Consider the following 15,783-nt stretch of genomic DNA (forward strand, 5'->3'; position numbering starts at 1 on the left):
ACATTAGTAAAGTTACTTCCTATTGCAAGTGCTTGAAATGTGAATGCAACTTGATTAAGAAATGTACTAGAGCACAAGGCTGAGAATTGGGTGCCCAAGTAGCTCTAAAAATTTGTCCTTCATGCTATATGTGTATTTGAATTTAGGCACTTGCTTATATACTGCCCAAAACTGGGATAGTGATGGTTGTCTGAAGTATGGCAAACTCATTTCCAAAGAACCACAGTCATGCTAAACTATATAGAAGGAAGGAGTAAAAAAAAAACTCAACTTCAGGAACAGCAATTAATTTTCAGTTCTTACATTGTTCTTTTTATTATATACCTCCTTTGAAACTCAATCTGAGCTACCTCTAAACAGAAATATTTTCTAAATGACTTGTTCCAGACACTAAATTTTTGATTCTGTTTCAGTGCAGGAGCTTGGGCTAACTGATCTTCTGCAGTCCTTTTACACTATTTTTGACACCTATCCTATTTTCAAAGAATTGCCACTTCAGTTTTGCATACTAATTGCAGATGAATTGATTCGTGAACAGATGCAACCATCTCTGACTCAAAACAGAGAGAAATTCATCAGCCTTTTAAATCTTGAATAGAAAATGAAACACACCATAAATCTCTTCATGGAAAATACTGTAGAAGTTATGCTGGGAGAAAGAAATAACATTTATGCTAAGTGTGTCTTACAGAGTTTGCAATGATAGCCTGTGCAAGTGGGAAAAGGTTGAGATGTCACTACACATTAAACCTAAATCTGAAGGTAGATCACAATGCTGCTCTGTGACTTTTATCCGTGAAGAACACCATAGGTCAAAATTTTGAAGAAATCATCATGATGGGAGAAGTTCCCACTTTGGTGTTTATTAATGGCTTTTATTCTGAATATGGAAGCATATGTATATATTTAATAATCTTTGCTCCAATTCAAACTCCTCCACTCTTCAGAAATTAGTAAAATCAGATGTAAATGTGATCCCAGAGTCTCTGAAACCAGGTATCAAATCACTGTAACTAAAACTGGAACACACTGCAGATCTCATAACTTCCAGTCTTATTACTATACTATTAGGCACCAGCTCTCATTATGTAATTCATTTCACCTTGCTTCTTATGTACCAATCAGTAAAAAGAGATTAAAAATGTTTTTGACTAAGAGAATTTTGCACATACACATACTAAAAATTACCACAGGAAAGAATCACACTATGATTAGGATTCGTTTTTTTCTAAAGCTCCAGGCATAGCAGATAAAAGGCTGTAGCTGTAGTATGTGCAGCTATGCAAGTATGAAAGATTTATTTTATACCACAATAGTCCTTACCTCTCATTTACACAATGAACGCTATCTCCTCAGCATAATGCCTCACCCATCTCCTAGAAGGAAATATAAGTAAGAAATAATTTAACATAGAGATATTTTCTTGTTCCCATCACTCTAAGGGAATATACTGAGTATTTCCAATTCTTTTAGTTTGGATTTCATTTAAGTTGTAGCTGTTTTAACACTGGTTACTCATTGTTCACAAATCATCCAGTGCTTTATGTTTGCTCCTGAATATTTAGCTTCATTAGATTTTGTGGCAATAAGTTGCACAGGTAGCCCACTTTCCTGTATACTCTTTTCGGTATCATTTTAATTATTTACATGTGTGCAGCTATGCTTGCTCTGCCATCTCTGAAAGTACAGAAAATTTGGAGTCAAACTCTGAAAATTCTCTGCAGAGCATGAGATTAGGCATCTGCAGATTAGGGACAGAATAAATAATACACAAGAGCATTATATTCTTCCCCTGTACATAATAATGCTGCACGCATGAGAGATTAAGTAGTTTATTAGTGTCATCTGAAGTCTAAAGAGTTTCAAGAGACAGCTCAACCTGGTATCATATTCTATTCCTCTTTTATGCTGAACAGACCGTCTTCTCTGATGCACTGCTGCCAATCTGCCCTTTCTGTATTTTTTTCTTACACCCAGACTAGTTTTTATGTATCTCTTGCCCTTTGGGTCTAAATCTGCTTAGTAGTATTTAGAAGTCAAGTTTCTAGGTGCCTTTGAAATGCTAGAGAAGAGAAAGCCAGATAGATTGTCCAGGGTTCCATTTACCTTGTATCTATTTTAGAATAACATTAAATCAAGGATTTAAAACACCCCCGTTAATTACCACTTGCTGTAGTTAATTATAGAACAAGATGGCAAAATAGCCTACTGAGTCATTTGAATAGACCTTGCAAAGATTGGATCTTCTGTGATGCTGTCCTGAATTCCAAGTTGAACATTCAATATAGATTCAAATCTATAATCTGCATTAGCTAAACACTGCAGCCTTTGGGTTCAGGACTAAGACCTATGTAGTTAGAATAATATATTTTTTTTCTTCTAAGAACTTTGTGAACATTAAATAGTTACCATTTATAACACTTTTTGAATATACATAGTGCTATGTGACTAGTAAGTAAAACTTTTTCATAGGATAGATGGCTCAAGAGCTATAATATTGTTCTGGGACATAGAGAATTTAATTCTCTACATTACAACATATTTGCCATGTGATATGGAACAAGTTACCTAGTCTCAGCAATGGTGCCTATTACTAAACCTGAGCTACATGGTCACAGCAATGTCCTGACATGGTCATACACTCTGGTGACCTGGTTCCAAGATCAACCTTGTCCTTATAAGCAACCAAAATGAAGACTAACTAAAAATCATACCTTCAGTTGTAAATGGTAAATCAGTCCCTTCTAGGAAGAATTGCATGCTATCTTGCACACACCATACTAGTCCCATGAAGTCACTGCAAAGGCAGGCAAGAAATATGAAAATGGCCAGGCACATGCTGCTGGGGTGGATCTGCTGTCACTGCAGATTAGGGTGCCTTTGGGTGCACCTGACGGTGGAAAAGGTATTAGAGATTTTCTTACTGTGTGAAGCAGCTGGCTTACCCAAAACCTGTCCCTTGCATCACTCCCTGTGGTGAATCACATGGTCAGCTGGCAAATCTGGGTTCAGATCAGCACTGCTTTCAAAAAATAGTACACAAAGAGCCTATGGTTTCCAGATCTCCTTCTGTAAAACGACAGCAGGTTACAATTAATAAAGTCTAACAGAAGTGTTACAGAGATGAACATATTTTGAAATGGTGAGCTGCTCAGATACTATTTTAAATAGAGACTATAAGTGTACGTTACTGATTGTAATTATGTAAGTTCCACAAAGTATATTACATAGAATACAATAAAAGGCATTCTTATTTTTAGTATTAATAGAAAAAATAAAAGTAGACAGTTACAATGTGTTATTTTTAAACATATTTGTATAATGATCCAAGAGAAAATATAACAATTCTGAATTACATCCAAATGGTGTCATCTCCAAAGAATTCAAGTAATAGTGCTTATAGTTGATAGAGTCGGATCTTCAGCTTCTATCTATATTCTCTCCAGTACTTACAACCTTGAAGACATAGTCACCAAAATCATAATTTTGATTATAAAAGGAACATAATAAACCATCTTTTTTTCCATTCATTTGGACAGCTGGGGTCCATCTGGGTTCATCCATGAGGGTTTCTCAATATGCAAATAGATTAGGTCTTAGAGTCACAAAAGATGAATCACCGATGATTTCATGAACTGAAGACAGGAGAGGACAGCTTCAAGGTCTTCATTAAGCAGGTGATGGGCATCTGGCTGATCAGATAATAAATCCACAAAAACAAAGTTTTCAAGGCCATCTTTAGGAAATGTTTCATCTATCAATGTTAACCTTACACAGGGGCCTTTTACTAATCACATTCATTCCACTGACTGAATTGGCTACGGATATTTGGCTAAGGGAGTGGCAATGCCCTGTGCTGAATATGGTTGCCCTACTAATCCAAGGGCTAATGATAGCCTGATAGACCACTGAAATGAGAAAAAAAAAAATCCCTTTGGTCCTTTGGTTCAGATGAGATTTGGATTAAAGGCCAACAAAATATGTACTGAGCATATTGATTATATATATGAGCTTGTCTTGATCCTTAATTGCAACTGAATTTTATATTTCTTCTGTAGATCAGTGTTGATATTTTATTGTAAGACACTAAAGAACAACTACTTTTCTTCTATGTCTTTTAGAGCAGAACCCATTTTGCAGCAGATGACACATGAAGAAAGAGCTGGACTGTAGAAAGGCAGTCAGATATATCCACAACACAGGAATTTTCATTTGTCTAGAAACAGCTTTTGTCCTTTAATCTAAAAGAAGTGATATACATTATGAGCTTTATAATGAAGATGAAAACAAAACAATCCCCAATATAAAACCAAGTTGCATTTCAATTACATTAAAACTCATTATAAATGATCTCTTTTTCATGTTTTACAGAAATCAAAAAGCTTCTTGAGAAAGATTTGTGAGAACATGATGATGGTAGTTCTTGATTCTGAATCACTTTATTTTCTTCAATGAATCAAATATAGAGTGAAATATACTAAGTAAAATGCAAAATAATAAAAATAAAATAATAAAAAAACAAGGCACAAGTTCACCAAAGTACTAAATGGTAGTAAATGTATCAAAACTTTGTATGTAATTTTATTAAGTAGATGAGTACCTTGCAACAACTGACTTAACCAAAAATAGTTAAGAGAAAATGCCAGAAAAGCGAAGCACAGAGATCTCAGTATTTGGAAAGTTTGCCCTTTGTACCTTTTCCACTGCAAGCGTGACAGATGAAGGACCAATACTCAAAGGCTAAGAATACTGCCTCTCAGCACAAAAAGAGCAAAGAGATGAAGAGGATGAGAAAGATGACAGCACTTGGATAAAAGCCAGTCATATATAGATATCGGCACAGAATAATAGAAGACTGGCAGACATCCCAAATCAATTAAGGAAGATTACTACAGCATAGGCCAATATATTTGCCCTCAGAATACCTAAGATGTGAATAACAAAGTTTAAGAATAGCTGAAAAAAAATGGAAGAAAATATGAATTTGTGGAGGTAGGATGAAAATAAAGGCAACATGAATTATAAATCAAAGGAAGGCACAAACGCATTGTGATTTCACTGACTCCATTTGACGTGTCTTTATAACCTACCCAGGGTCTCAAATCACTCAAATCACTGATTATAGGCTGTACTTGTGAGTAACTCAGCAGGTGTGAAACACACTGAGTTACCTTATCCTGCAACCCGGGAGACTGTCACTTGAAAGTTAGTACTGATGAAAAGCTACAAATTAGTGTAATTTCCCAAGAGCTTAATCTACTTGAACTGTGAAATATTTTTACCAAACCAGACGTGTCTAACAATATGGACTTCCATTTTTTACATGAATAATATTTAATGGAGAGTAAACAAAAACTGCAAACAAACTCCTGCTCACAAATAAATTCTGGGTGTAAATAAGCATAAGGACATTTCCACCACTCCTTTAGGGAGAGAAAAAATCATCATTCTGGGTATCTTAAAACACAGGATGAAGTTAAAATAATGCATAAATGCTGTGCATGATAGTTAAACATACATTAATAACCAGTTACTTGGGCTACAGCTGATAATTACTTACTTGGGCTGCCCGTGATGGCTGACAATCACGTTGGGACTGTATCTGAAAATAGGCATCAATTGACAGAAAGTAAAGCTATTAAAACCATTTACTGTTTAACTTTTATGAATAACAAACTAACATTTGTGATACAGTTTTTGAACCTTAGCTCCTTCCACTGCAATTATGGACTGAATTCCAAGCTAAAGAGGAATATCTTCCTTGTATTTGATTTTTTCTTCATTGTTCTCAAATATCTAACATAAGAGCAATGCTTCTCATTTTTCATCTGAATCTCTGTTTACACTGTTTAAGTGTAGCATACTTATAAGGGAATTGTCAAACAGAAATTGTCCCTTACACTTCATTTGCTTTTTCTTCTGTGCTCTCTGCAACAGAATTTAGAAGCATACATTATTACTCCTTCTGTAGAGAGTTATTATCCTTACTTTGTATATGAAAGCACTAAGAAAATATAATACAAAAATGTTCAGACAGTAAATTATAGATTGGCTACCTGCTTCACAGTCACAGAGCTAGGTTACCTGAACTGATTTCCTTTTCCTGAATATATCTGATGATGAACATAAAATAGGGTCTCTTTCTTCTGCAAATACGTTAGAAGGCAGAGTGCGTGCATGCAAGTGCATACAATAAATTATTCTAACAAAGAAAAAATAACCTGTACTGCATAGATAGGTAAAGGTATCATCTGTAAGAATACAGTCAAGTGCATAATTTCCAATACAAAATCTTGCACAAACACCACTGTTTTCAGTTACTTAAATTCCTTCTCTGTTGAAACTGTGAGGTTTGATCAGAAAACAGTTTGAATGCTTTCATAAAATCTTCAGTAAGCCTTTTCTATCTCTTTTTATCCAAGAAAGAAACCTGACCATTTTGCCGTCTACAAATCGTTCTTTTCAAATTTCAGTGACTCAGCTGATTTTGTTCCAGATAGGTTTACTTTGATGACTGACTGAAGACCAGCGCAGCTGATTGCATTATGTTGAAGTTTTAGGCAAGAATGTTTCTTTCTTAGGTAAATAATTGTAGAAGTCTTTATTGGAGTTTTTGTTTGGTGCCTAAGGTTTGCACTAACAACATAACTGTCTGTGTGTAGCAGTCATCCTGTGGAGGACTTTGAAATCTTTTCTGCCATGCAGATTTGCATTGGGTAACTTCAGATGACGTTGCTAAATACAATTAATTTTCCATCTCCACTGACATTTGATATAGGGCAGCTGACTGCATAGCCATACAAATATGAGCTCTCTCCAAAACATCTTTCTAACACATTGAGTAATCCCAAAACACATATTTAAAAGGGGTGAGGTGGGGGCAACAGCAGTAATGCAAATATGTCTAATCATGCACTGAATTGGTCAGTGTTAATGCAAAGACTAAAAAGTTCATGGTCCGCTTCTCTCCCTTCCCAAGTAAAGCTGCAATTACAATACATATGCAATTGTAATGCCTGGACTGTGGCTGAAGGCAATGTGCTTTTCTGAAAATCAGGTTTCCAAAATAAGTAGACATTTTTTGAAATAAAGGTCTTAATCAGTTTTCTGGCATCCTGCAGTAAACTAAATCAAGTCAGCCTTAGAATTCATGTCTCCAAAGCCCATTTCCAATAAGTTAGATGTTAATGTTTTGCCTAGGAAGGTCACTACATTCTCATACACTGTTCAGTGAGTTCGTAATGGCTCGTAAGGAGCTCACAAAATTCCCCCCTGCTTAATGTAAGTTTCCACTGAGATACAGATGGAGCGAGCCTCTAATACATGGTCCTGCTGACCTCCACCATCTGGGGCAGCTTCAGAGCAAGTGAAGAGCAGAGGAAAGTAAGTTAGGAAGAAAAGGCAACAATAGCTGATGCTTGGTGAGACTGTAAGACTCCTTGTTGCTCACACAATATCCGCCAAGATATTTACACCAGAAGGGCATATGAAAGGTGTCTTGTAAGTTTAAATTGAGCTGTGTCTGAGGAACCATTAATGGTACCTCCACCTCCTGCTAGAGGGAGGTACAACCACCTCCTGCTGGAGCCCACAGTCCCTCTATTGTGGCTGAGATTTTTTTTAAGTGACAACATAGCACAAGCAATTTTAAGTGCTTAGTTAAGGTCTTTTTCCATGAGTCTGTAACACCTGCACAGAAAGTCATTGACCTACGAGCAAGGGCATGACACAGCTTTACCAGGAAGAATCAGAGATAAAATTTTGTCAGACATTTTAGCCTAATGAGTTAAACACTGAATTGGGCTGCCATTTGTTACCTGATAATTTTGTGCCATTTGATGTTGGAGAAATAATTCAACCACAGTTTTCCCTGTCCCTACAGCGTGGATGTTAACAAACACCTAACAAGCTTCCAGAGAAAGGCTCCTGTGATTGGGCCAATTTTGTAAAAACTTTTGAAAATGCCATATGCTTATTAACTGTGATGGGGTTAATGCTGAGCAAAGGACTGGAGCAGAGACATGCACAGGCTTACAGGGCTGCCATAGAAGCTCTGCTGCCTTCCACTGAACCTAGAGAGGCTGGAAGTTTCTCAGGAAGAGCTGGTAAAACTATTATTAATTTGCTCTCCTTTCCTGCTATAGGACTCTCTTTTCAAACTTTAACTATTTGAACTGAAATGCAACATTCCAAGTGTCTGCCTCAGGCTGATGTCTTTTCATTCCCAGAGAATAACTATTATACTGCTATTGCTATGCCAAGCTTTCAAAAGGCATTCCGTGCAACCTTAATTTTGTCCCTTGTGTCCCCATTATGAAGCCATCTAATAAATAACATGATCAGAGACTATTTTTTTCTTATAGAATATGCTTCATTCAGTGCCCAAAATGTAAGTCATCAATGAATGCAGGGTTCATCTGGCCTACCTTTAGACATCTACAGCCCTGATGCCTGCATGTGAACTCATCACATTGGGTTTCCCTTGCTGTCACTGAAAAACAAAACAGATTCTGCCAGGGGTCAACTCACCTTATTCTTATACAGACATCTCAAACACATGAATCCCATTCAAAACTGTTAAATTTGTCTGTGTAACAGACATATCTGCAGTTAGACACAGAAATTTATTTGGCAGAATACACACCAGGCATTTAACTTGGGTGCTATAACGTATAGTGGAATATGGTATCATCCCCTTTCTCAGATGGCACTGGGGTGCTGAAAGAGTAAGGTAAATAGTTTCCACTAGATTTAGATAATAAGATTTATAAACCTTAGCATTCTATAGTGCTATACATATTCAAGAAACAACTTCTGTTACCTTCAAGTATAGCTATGCATGCTCTGTACTTCTTCAAGTCAGACCCTACTGTCTCCAGCTGGGCATCCAGAAAATGAGAAACACAGCAATAGAGACCAGCTGTGAGAAGTCTGGTTTACGTCATCTGTGTAGCAACACAAGCAGACGGGTGTAGAAACCCTTTCACAGCACTCAGTTTTCTTTAGTTTTCTCTTCCATCCCCTTCCTACACCACTCACTTCGTAAGTTTCAACTCTGCAGTAGATGAAGTAAATATTCTACAGATTATCTCCATTTTACTGTAAAATCATAACTCCCTCCCTTATGTGTACTAAATCCTCTGAAAAAGATAGTTTGCACATCAAAAATTAAAGAATATAACCTACATATGCAAAAGGAGGCTGAATTAAGATTCACAAAGCAATTTATTTCTGAAATTTCTTGATTGCTTTGATTGTTCAGGCTGGAATTCATCTGCCCTAACCTATGTTTCCTTAAGTTAGACATTTAAGTCTGCATTAATCATGCGTAGTCATCTTACAATCAGGGCAAAAAGGGAAAGTTATTCATTGGGGTGGCCTGGGGCAAGAGGAACTCAACACATCCAAAGACAAATATGAAAATGTTACGTTAGATGAAGCACCCTCTGGTGGCACCTGTTTCTCTCACAGACTACAAAGGGAGCCTACATCAGAATTAACCTTCCAAGTTTTGTTCGTCGTTCTAAGTTTTTTCTAAGTCTATGTTTAGAGATGATTCTACGCTTGTTAAAATACCACACCAGTACGTTAAAATGCCCACAGTGACTGCAGGTGTGCACAAATCTTTCTCTTGTTTGTCTCCCTTGAATGCATGTTTTTATCTGCTTGCTCCATCTTATAGGCCTCTGGAGAGGCCTTGGTATTTAATTTAGAAAGTATTTCTGAATGAAAATAGATCTAGATAAATGACAAAATGTATTTTACTGTATGTGCTACTTCCTAGGAATACACTGAATTAGTATGCTTTGTTGGGCTCTCTCCCAGGAGACTGATTTAGTCTAATGATAGTGCAAGGTCATTAGCACAGTATCAGCATAAATTCTGCTTAACCAATGCCAGGTGGTTAACTAGTTTATGTTAATGTGTTGTGTGCATAAAGCTGTAAACTCACCTCCTTCTTATGACAATGTGCTTTGAAGAAAGATTTGGGCAGCCTGGAAGTATTTGTGCTACTATGGAACTAGAGGTAAATCATTCTCACTGCTGCACCTAAGATGATGAGATGCACGCTCTTGTGCACAGTCATCTGAACTTGATTGAAAGTAGTTTTTTCTTAACCAGATGATTTATAAACTGCACATATTTAAAAGCAAGAAATTAAGATATGCTTAGTGTGCTTTTTCCAGTACTTAGAAATCAAGTCCATTTGAAACTGTTTTCTTATCTATTGTACTGTTGTATATGTGTTCTATTTTCAGCATGATGCAAAATTCTTTCCCCCCCAGAAAAAATGAACTGTAGGCATAGAGTACATTTTAAGATGTAAGCACCAGGAGGCAGAGTTCTGAACCTCAGTTTTGCATTTCTGACCCTTAGTTCTGGTTTTGTTCATTTAATGGTGTCTACTTATTGATTGTGAAATGACTAAAAAGACCTCATCCTGCTGTATCTGAAATATGAGCACCACAAAAGGAAGTACGACAAGTTTGCTTTCCAAGCACAAAACCACACAAAGGAATAAGATGGTCAGCAATGGAAAAGTGATTCTCCATCGTGCATTATACATTTCTTTGTGCAAGCCAGAAATTTCCCTATTCGTGAAACGATGTGGAAAATTCTTGAGTTGGAAAGAACAGAAAAAACTAAGGCGGAGGTTTTTGGACAATCAGATTTAGTAAGCATATCCATTATTGCACACGAACAACCAAACCTCAAAGAGGAATGAAATTACCCATCAAGGAAAGAAAAAAAAAAAAAAAGGTGCAGCGTCATAGCTCAGTGGTTTTGAAACTCTGCCGACAAGATGAGTAAGTAAAACTGAAAACAAAGAATGAAAGACAAGCTGTAACTCAGGAGGACATAACTCAGGAGGACAAGGAAGAGTTTTAAAATAACTACAAGGTTCAATCCTTACAAAATCCTGAAATTCTTATGATCTAGATGGCTTGTATAGGACACACATCCTATGATGATTCCTCAGAACTTCAACTCTCAGGAAACTGAGATGGAATCTTTAATCAACAAAGGAAAACATTTGATCTCTGACATATCTTCACAATTGAGCACGTACTGCAAAGAAGCTTATGTTCCGCCTTTGTGAAGCCAAGACACAAATTACTGTTCTGAGGGTTCAGCACTGAGGTGCATTTTAGTCTCTATAACATTGTTCAGCTGGTGAGTCCTAATTATTCATAAAATAACAATTTACAGGATTTGAGTGTTCCCAGCTATGCTGAAACTGTGCTGGAGAAGGAAAATGCTCAAGTCAAGTTCACTTCTCTCTTTCCTGTCCCAGAGGTTAGAACACAGAAAAAAACAGAGTTAAAAGTCTGAGCAAAATAACAGTCTGAGGTACCTACAGCATATTTTTATCTGTTTCACTATAACTGGATGCTTTATTTTGTAACTAATAGCTACAATGTTCAGACAGAAAACATGAATTAACACAAGAAATTTCAGTCTGAAACCTCTGATCCCTGAGGTCTTAGTCTGCCAGTAATAAAACATTCTTAGAATTTCTATAAAATTCTAGGTGACAATTTTCTAACTCAAATCATATCCAGGAAAAACAAAATCTGTTCGACCTCATTTTGACAGATGCAAACAAATTGGTCACAGAAGTAACAAGGGTGGTTAGGTAGAATTGACTGTGGCTTGAGGACAGCTGTTTTGCTAAGTCCAGAGCAGTAGGTTCATATTACTTGTATCCAAATATTTTAAGAGGCCAAGCTGAGGATCCTTACAGATCCTTATTGCTCACACACAGTACAGGATCCAGAGGAAAATAAAATAAAATAAAACAAAATTAAATTAAAATAAAATGAAATAAAAGAGTTATTAAACACTTGAATTACTTAACAATGATGGTGAGGAATTCTCTGTCTCAATGTACTGTAAACTGAGTTTCTTTCTATTTTAAAATCAAGATTTCTTTATTTATTTATTTATTTTCCTAAAAGATATCAAACTGGCTTTTGAGAAATTGATGCAGTTTAGAAAAAAATGCTTTGTCTTATTTATGCAAGAAGTCAGACCACATCATCTCAGAAGGGTCACTTCTATCCTTAAAATCTATGAAGCTGGGAACTGGGATACAGAAGAAATATAGTCTTTTTGATGGTATTATTTTCTTATTAAGAAATACTTTAAGTGTAGCCCATTGTTTTTAAACACGAGTTTAAATTTAAACAGTTGCTCCGCTGCTATCAATTAAAAAAGAAAAAAAAAAAACTATTTAACCTCAGGAGGGAAATATTTCATCTTTCATTGTGATTCATATGCATTTTTTGGAAGTATGACCGTGAGTGTTGCACGTTGCATGTCCTGTCACTGTGTACCACTGGGAGAGTCTGAGTGATATGGCAGTTTCTTTAAATGTAATGAATGAACACTTTCAATTTCTGACATCCCTTCCCCTTCCCTCCCTACCCGTGTGTATCTGCCAGTGGTGCAATTTTGTCTCTTAACATTTGCAGTGGGGAACTAGCCAAAAGTTGCATTTGGCAGCAAAAATCATTTAAGAGTTGGGAAGGGAAGCAGGCGTACAGAGAAAGAGAGGAGGGCACAGCATCCTGCAGCAGTGCAGGCACAAGAGGGAAAAGTGAAATAAAGTTTATATCAAAGCTGTAAGCAGCTGTTATGAAAAATGAGAGAGACAAGTGAGCCACAGCTGGCTGCTGGAGGAGGACAAACAGCAGCACCACTTGCAGGTCTGTGGCCCAGCTCTAATGTCCAGAGTGTTTTAATGAGCTGCCATTAATCAATGCTAAGTTCCTAGTGTGTAGCTGGTGGTACCAGGCAGCTCTGCTTGGGCTGGTGTTTGATAATCTCCACACCTAAGGTGTTCGGTTTCATAGAGGGTTTTCTCTGTACGCTGCTGAACTGCTGCCTATAGCTCAGATAGTAAATCTGGGCCACTCATCGCTGTGCTGCACTCCTCTTGGTGTCCTGCTGCACCAGGTGGGCTATTGTGACTGTCTTATCAACACATCACTTTGCACTATTTGCTATTTCTACCCATATAATGGGTTTGGTCTACTTTTCTCTTGCATTCTTTTGGTCTGCTGTCACAGTTACATTAATTTGCTTTCAGCAATTGTGAGGTTTTATTTTTTTTCTCCATCCTACTCCACACACCTCTGCTCTTTCTCAAGTCATTCACAGATTATAAACAAGGGGATTGGATCACTGCCATCACTTGTTGCCCTCCTCTAACAGACGTCACAGTGCTGCCCTGAATTTATCCTTGGAGGTAAATAGTTTTAGTTGTCATTTTCCAATAACTGCAGAACCAACTACAAATTTCATCTCTGGTTTGCAGTATGGTACATATTAACACGCTTTTGTCTGTTACTTTTACAGACCTTTTAGAATTGATCAATAGACCCTGTGAGTTCCTAACTACATCTTGAAACCGCATGTCTGGGTTTAGGAAAACATTAAATCTTGACTTTCAAATTTTCAGTGAAGAAGAATATACAACAACTTTGATACTTCCATGGCTTTCCACACTGCAAAGTATGCCTTTTATTTCTAATCTTAATTTAAAAGTCTAGCTCCAACTTTTACCACGATAAGTCATTTTCCACTAGACACAATAGCCTCCTGGAATCAATATCCTACCTCCATAGGGGCAGCTTCAGGCTGTGAGCCCTCTGATTTTCTCCTTGACCAGCTAAATGGTTCATGATCTTTAAACTTTTCCCTGAATGGTACTTTTTTCACCCTCTAACCAGCCCTGTGACTTTCTTCTCCATATTTTTTTTTCTGTATATCATAGTCCTTTTTCAGACTGTATTCACAGGAACTTGATGCAGCAGTCTAATAGAAATGGAAGAAAGCATAATGCCCATACTCTAATTGGTATTTCCTAGTTAAATAAATATCCAAAGATCCTAGTGCTATTGCACAAAGATCTTGGATTTTGCTACTTATTCACCATACTGCCAATGCTTTAAGATGTGCATACAGCACATCTGTGCTCCATGAACAAACTGTGTGATACAGGAGCATCTGCCAGCCAGCAAGTAATAACAGTGAGGGCTGCAGCCCATTGACTTCCTTGATAATCCATCCCAATAATCATTCCTGCATCAGTGGTTTCCAGGGTTAAATACTTTATCCAGTAGTAATAAATAAATGTATTTATTCCTTATGCTCTCTCTGTAGTTAGTGGAGAGAAACCGTAACTACCAGAAAACAATTCATCCCATCCCAGCACAGCTGCCTAAAACTGATGGGCTAAACTGCTCTCTGATGGCACCTGCTTCTCCCTTATGGACAAGATCTTATGTGACTGGCCTACACCAGGCACTTGTAGAAGGCTGAAATGAGGTCAGATAGACACCATGGGCACTGGGTAGCCCTGCTACTGGCTATCTTAAAACATAAGCTATGCCAGTGCTTGCTCAGCTTTGCAGTTCTACCCTGTATCTACACATCTATTTCCATATAACACCATCGGTATAAATCAAACTTTTACTCCCTCAAGAATTTTGTCATTTGCAAATGTCATGAGTAATGATTGCATTTTTGCCAGGTCATTGTTGAAAATATAAATCAATTCAGAACCAAAAATTATCCTAAGTGGGACCATCTTGCAAAGAATCCATTTAATAGTGTTTCCCTTTTTATAAACATTTTTAAATCTGTCATTTAATGAATTTTTGAAACATTTCGTAAGCATGACTTTCATTTCATATGATTTATATTGTGTAGTACCACGTCAAATGCCTTATAAAGGCTGTAATTTGATGCTATTCTGTTTGTCAACCAGATTTCCAAGTTAGCATGATAAGATATAAGTTGATTAGCATTAATTATATTATTTTCCTATTACATTGTATTAATTGAATCTCATATCAACTGTTACACTATTTTGCCAGGATCTCAGTTAGGATGACAGATTTATAATTATCTAGGTCAACATCCATATGTCCTTTTTTGCAGTGACCATGAGTTACTGCTGGTCTTCATATAGAAATCTTTATAGAATGCTTTAAATTACCCCAACCCCCTAAAACAGAGTTTAGCCAATGTATTAGAATGTTCCCCAGAAAGTGAAGATCCAGTGATCTGCTCATAAAACTGTTCAAGTATAATCCAAACTTCTCATCCTTTGACATGGAGTTCTCTGATGCTTCTTTATAAAGGTACTTTCTTGTTTTGTAGTGGTTTTGTGCTCTTTAAGGTGAATTGAGAAGCTGTAGCAACAGTCATTGTAGTGCAGGCTTTTTTACAAAGGTCTACCAATGCATGTCAGCCTTGCTGTTCTGTCCCACAAGCTTGCTTTACACCTGTATATTGAATGGAAAAAAAAAAGCAGGAGTGGGGGGGGGGGGGGGGTTGTTACTGGGATTAAAAAAAAAAATAAAAATCTTGTAATTGATAGAGCAATGCCTCTGTTTGGAACCCCACAGTAATATTCCTTGGCTGTTTTCTGACCTGAGAAAAAAAAAACTCAATGTTTCTCCTGCAAAACTACTTTCAGACTTAGAGCAAAGACAGAAGCATACAATGCTTTGCAAAGGGAGGAACAAAAGTGTACCGTGAGTGTACAATAGGAGTCATACACAGTTCCTCTTGAGATATGTCAAAGCCACTGGTGCTGGAATCCACTTGCCTGTTTTCATCGCTGTCTAATTTATGAGGCCCCACGCTGTTTTGCTTGAGAGTTCTCTAAGCAACAAGTACACTCAGCAGTACCTCTGCTGCAGAAACAGGAATTTTATCTTAAGCACCACAGAAGTATCTAATATTTAAAAAAAATAAAATAAAAAATAG

General features: G+C 37.0%; 1 long non-coding RNA gene across 2 annotated transcripts; it reads right to left on the reverse strand.

Annotated features, from left to right (window-relative positions):
• Window positions 1-1,198: 1,198 nt before the first annotated feature.
• Window positions 1,199-5,769, reverse strand: LOC308187458. Of its 2 annotated transcripts, XR_013944701.1 has the most exons (4): window positions 4,696-5,769; window positions 2,946-4,241; window positions 2,715-2,797; window positions 1,199-1,376 (listed from the first exon to the last, which is right to left on the reverse strand). It is a non-coding gene; the product is annotated as an uncharacterized lncRNA (long non-coding RNA). The 2 variants fall into 2 exon arrangements; XR_013944702.1 differs by having other exon boundaries at window positions 2,715-4,241.
• Between the last annotated feature and the right edge of the window lie 10,014 nt (window positions 5,770-15,783).

This window comes from Anser brachyrhynchus (assembly GCF_964034855.1).
Source record: "Anser brachyrhynchus genome assembly, chromosome: 1".
Classification (NCBI taxonomy): Eukaryota; Metazoa; Chordata; class Aves; order Anseriformes; family Anatidae; genus Anser; species Anser brachyrhynchus.